Genomic DNA, 5,842 nt, shown 5'->3' on the forward strand with positions numbered 1-5,842 from the left:
GGGTCACTCTCCCTCCTGAAAACCTCACAAATGGCTCTCATCACTTTTATATTTTCAAAATGGATAAGGGAGTATTCAAAAATCACCAAGTAGTTTTGTGTGATGTACTTTGGGATTTCTGGTAGAGGTAGAGCATTTGCATATCATTGTAATACTTCTACTACTGCTGCTGCTGCTACTACTACTATGACTGTCTTGTGATTACCAGTAGTACTTGTTAAATGCTTACTATTGCCAAGTACTGTGCTTATGTTATATTATTCAATCTTTTCAAAAAAAAACCTTATGAGGTAAGTACTAATCTCCATTTTCATAAATAAGGATACTGAAGTATAGTGAGCTTTAGTTACATTTTCATGCAGTTAATTAAGAACCGATCATGGTATTTTTAATTTTAGGGACACTCTTGACCACTTTGCAAACTGCTTCTTCATTACTAGTAAATGAATCATTGATTACATTAGTCCCACTCTCCATTATCCCCTATGATTTTACACATTTCTTTTTTCTTCTTTTATTAGAGCGGTTGTAGGTTCACAGAAAAATCATGCAGAAACTACAGAATTCCATATAACTCCCTTGCACATGTGGTTTGCCTTATTATTTATATTTTGTGTTAGTTTGATATTTTTGTTACAATTAATGAATCAAAATGATCATATCTATGCCGTTACTTTAGCCCACTCTCACGTTAGGTTTAATTATTTCTATTGCACAGCTCTATGGGTTTTTTTAAGAACCCATGGTTTTTTTTTTTACAACCTAAAATGTCCTGTCCTATACCTTTTCAAATATACGATTCAGTGGTGCTAATTGCATTCACAAAGTTATGCCTCCATCACCATCATCCACTTACAAAAAGTTTCCATCACCCAAAACAGAAACTCCATACCAGTTAAACATTAAGCCCCATACCTCCTTGGTTTGCATCTATATTTTGGCAATTGTGATGAATGTCAGATCAATGTGCAAATATCATTTTGAGTCCCTGCTTTCAATTTTCTGGGTATATACCTAGAAGTCAGTTTGCCAGGCAATAAAGTAACTCTACATGTAACTGTCTGAGGAATTTCCAGGCTATTTGCCATAGATGCTGCACCATTTTATATTCCCATTAACAATGCAAAAGTGTTTTTTTTATCTCCACATCCTCTCCAAAACTCATTCTCTATTTTTAAAGAACAGCCATTCTCATGGGTGTGCTTGTATCACATTGTGGCTTTGAGTTGCATTTTGCTGATGGCTAATGACATTCAGCATCTTTTTACAATTTATTGGCCATTTGTGTATCTTCTTTTGGGAAATGTCTATGCAACTGTTTCCTCATTTTTATTGGGTTATTTTTCTTTGTGTTGTTGAGTTGCAGGAGTTCTTTATATAAACTGGCTATTAAACTTTTATCAGATATATAGTTTAGAAATATTCTTTCCCATTCTATAGGTTGTCTTTGTATTTTCTTGATAAAGTCCTTTCATGTATAAAAGTTTTAAATTTTGATTAAGGTTAAAAAAAAACATTTTTTAACAGTTTTATTCATACACCATGTGCGCTGGTTTGAAAGGATTATGTACTCTAGAAGAGCCAGTCTTTAATCCTGATCCCATCATGTAGAGCCAGCTTTTTCTTTTAACCCCTATTCAGAACTTTAGGTTGAAACTTGACTGGATTATCTCCATGGAGTTGTGACTCACCCAGTTGTGGGTATTAATTAGAAGGAGATGTGGCTCTACCTATTCCAGGTGGGTCTTTATTAGTTTATTGGAATCTTTTAAAAGAGGAGGCATTTTGGAGAGACCTGCAGGAAAGCCGTGAGAACCTTGAGAGTCCACGCAGCCAGAGACCTTTGGAGAAGAAGAAGAAAAGTGCTGCTGGGGGTGCTTCATGAAACAAGAAGCCTGGAGAGAAAGCTAGCAGACGTTGCTGTGTTCACCACATGCCTTTCCTGTTGAGAGAGAAACCCTGAACTTCATTGGCCTTTTTTTGAGTGAAGGTAACCTCTTGGTGCCTTAACTTGTATATTTTTATAGACTTGCTTTAATTTTGACATTTTCATTGCCTTAGAACTGTAAACTTACAACTTAATAAATTCCCCACTTTAAAAGCCTTCCATTTCTGGTATAGCGCATTCTAGCAGCTAGCAAGCTAGAACACCGTGCAATTCATCCAAGTGTATAATCAATGACTGCTGATATAATCACCAGCAGTGATTATATTTATAATTATATATTTATGCATTCACCACCGTAATCTATGTGAGAACATTCCCATTTCTTTTTAAAAAAAAATTCTATGCCCTTCTTTTATATCCCCCCATTATTGACTTTTAGCCTTGGTATAGTGGTTTTGTTACAATTAATGAAAGAATATTATAATCCTACTTTAACTGTAGACTTTAGTTTTCATTAATTTGATTTGCCCCATACTGTCCCATTTTAACACCTTTTAATAGTGACATACATTTGTCTAGTTAATGTAAAAAATTCCTTATATTTGTGCAATTAACCACTGTCCTTGTCTACTCTAGGTTTTGCTAAGTTATAGATACCCATTTTTTATCTTCTAGCTTTCCATTTGGTGACATACATGTCCCTAGCCTTCCTCTTTCAAACAAACTCACACTCAGCTTGGTTCATTATACTTAGAATATTTTGGTACCATCACACGAGTATTGTTCTATACATTTCTAAACCTTTACAATCAACCTTATTAAACATTCTGTTTTCCTTAATTATCAATTGCCCAATCCATACCCTCTTTCTATCTCCTGAAAACCTGTGCTCTCAAACTTAACTGAGTTTGCTCACTATAATAGTTCATATTAGTGAGACTGTATAGTATTTGTCCTTTTGTTTCTGGCTTATTTTGCTCAACATAATGTCCTCAAGAGTCATCCATGTTGCTGCATGCCTCATGACTTCATTCCATCTTTAGAGCTGTATAATATTCTATCATAGGTATATACCACAATTTGTTTATTCACTCATCAGTTGATGAACATTTGAGTTGTTTCCATCAATTGGAAATTGTGAATAATGTTTTAGATATCTTTTTGGGGCCCTGCTTTTAGTTCTTCTGAATATATACCTAGTAATGAGATTGCTGAATTGTATGGCAATTTTATGCTTAGCTTCCTGACGAAACATCAAACTACCTTCCAGAGTGACTGTACCATTCTACATTCTCATCAACAGTGAATAAGTGTACCATTTCTCCACATCCTCTCCAGCACTTGTGGTTCTTTTTTTGATAATAGCCATTCTAGTACATGTGAGATGGTATCTCATTGTGGTTTTGATTTGCATTTCCCTAATAGCGAGTGAAGTTGAGCATCTTTTCAAATGCTTTCTAGCCATTCATATTTCCTTTTTGAAAAAGTGTCTATACATGTCTTTTGCCCATTTTTAATTGGGTTGTTTGTCTTTTTGTTGTAGGATCTCTACATATTCGGGATATTAAATCCTTAGCAAATATCTGATTTCCAAATATTGTCTCCCATTGAGTAAGTGGCCTTTTTACTTTCTTGATTAAGCCCTTTGATGCACAAAAATATTCAGTTTTGAGGAGATCTCATTTATATTTCTTCTTTCATTGTTTGTGCATTGGGTGTAAGGTCTCTAATGTTTAGGTCTTTGATACATTTTGAGTTATTTTGTATTGATGTGTGAGATAAAAATCCTCTTTCATTCTTCTGGATATTGATATCCATTTCTCCCAGAGCCTTTTGTTCAGAAGGCTGTTCTGCCCAAGTTGAGTGGACTTGGCTGTCTTATAAAACATCAGTTGTCCATAGGTGAAAGGATCTATTTCTGAACCTTCAAGTTGATTCCATTGGTCAGTATATCTATCTTTATGCCAGCACCATGTTGTTTTGGTAAATGTAGTTTGATAATATGCCTTAAAGTTAGGAAGTGTGGGACATTGAACTTCATCTTCTTTTCTCAGTATGTCTTTAGGTATTCCAGGCACCTCACCCTTCCAAATAAATTTGATTATTGGTTTTTCTATTTCTGCAAAGTAAGTTTTTGGGATTTTGATTGGTATTGCATTGAATCTATAAATCATTTTGGATAGATATGACATCTTGAGTATATTTAGTCTTCCTATCCATGAACATGGTGTGTCCTTCCATTTATTTATGTCTTCCTTGATTTCTTTTAGCAATGTTTTGTAGTTTTCTGTGTCCTTGATTATAGTTATTCCTAGATATTTGATTGTTTTGGTTGCTGTTGAAATGGAATTTTTTCTTGATTTCCTCCTCATATTGCTCATTACTAGTGTATAGAAACACTACTGCTTGCATGTTGATCTTGTATTTTGCCATTTATTGTACTTGTTTATTAGCTGTAGTCGATTAGTTATAGATTTTTCAGGACTTTCTACATATAGGATCATGCCATGTGCAAACAGTGAAAATATTACTTTTACCTTTCCAATTTGGGTGCCTTTTATATCTTTTCTCTTGCCTAATTGCTTGAGCTAGACTTTCAGCACAATGTTGAATAACAATGGTGGCAGTGGGCATCCTTGCATTAGTCCAAGTCTTAGAGTGAAAGCTTTCAATCTTTCCCCATTTAGTATGATGTTAACTGAGGTTTTTCATATATCTCCTTTATCATGCTGAGGAAGTTTCCGTGTATCTTTTTTTCTTTTTAAACATGAAACGCTTCATGAATTTGTGTTTCATCCTTGTGCAGGGGCCATGCTAATCTTCTCTGTATCGTTCCAATTTTAGTATATGTGCGGCTGAAGCGAGCACTTCCGCGTATCTTTTGAAATGCTTTCATCAAGAAAGGATGCTGATTTCTTTCAAATCCTTTTCTGCATCAATAGAGATGATCATGTGGTTTTTCCACTTGAATTTGTTAATGTGGTGTATTATGTTAATTGATTTTCTTGTGTTGAACTGCCCTTGCATACTTGGAAACCCCATTGATTATTGTGTATAATTCTTTTAATATTTATTTGCAGTCTCTCTATCTTTTTGTTAGTTTAGCTAAAGGTTATCAATTTTATTGATTTTCTCAAAGAACAAACTTCTGGGTTTGTTGAGTCTCTCTATTGTTTTCATGTTCTCAATTTAATTTATTTCTACTCTAATCTGTTATTTCTTTCCTTCTGTTTTCTTTGCAGTTAGTTTGCTGTTGTTTTTCTAGTTACTGCAGTTGTGTAGTTAAGTCCTCAATTTTCACTCTTCTTTTTAAATATAGGCATTTAGGGCAATAAATTTCTCTGTCAGCACAGCCTTCACTGCATCCCATAAGTTCTGATATGTTGTGTACTCATTTTCATTTGCCATGAGATTTACTAATTTCTCTTGGAATTTTTTTCCTTGATCCATCAGTTGTTTAAGAGTGTCTTGTTTTTCTTCCATATATTTCTGAATTTTCCAGTCTTCTGCTTTTTATTGGTTTCCAGCTTCATTCCATTACAATATGAGAGAGTGTTTTGTATAATTTCCATTTTTTAAAATTTATTGACACCTCCTTTGTGACCCATGATCTGGTCTTTCTTGAAGAATGACCATGAGCACTTGAGAAGAATGTATATCCTGCTATTGTAGGGTGCAATGTTCAGTAAATATCTGTTAAATCTACTTCATTTATCATATTATTCAAGATTTCTGTTTCCTTCTTGATCCCCTATATAAATGTTCTACCCACTTGATAAGAGGGATGTTTTGAAGTCTTCAACTATTATTGTAGAGGTGTCTAATTTTCCCTTTAGTGTTGCCAGTGTTTGCTTTATGTCTTTTGAAACACTCAGTCTAGGTGCATAAATATTTTATGGTTATAATTTCTTCTTGAGGGTTTTTCCCTTTTATTACCACATAGTGTCCTTTTGT

General features: G+C 34.2%; 1 non-coding gene across 1 annotated transcript; it reads right to left on the minus strand.

Moving 5' to 3' along the window:
• Nucleotides 1-4,649: 4,649 nt before the first annotated feature.
• Nucleotides 4,650-4,756, minus strand: LOC143652591 (U6 spliceosomal RNA). Its single transcript, XR_013160776.1, has one exon. It is a non-coding gene; the product is annotated as a U6 spliceosomal RNA (small nuclear RNA).
• Nucleotides 4,757-5,842: the final 1,086 nt, after the last annotated feature.

Source organism: Tamandua tetradactyla, chromosome 1 (assembly GCF_023851605.1).
Source record: "Tamandua tetradactyla isolate mTamTet1 chromosome 1, mTamTet1.pri, whole genome shotgun sequence".
NCBI classification, from domain to species: domain Eukaryota; kingdom Metazoa; phylum Chordata; class Mammalia; order Pilosa; family Myrmecophagidae; genus Tamandua; species Tamandua tetradactyla.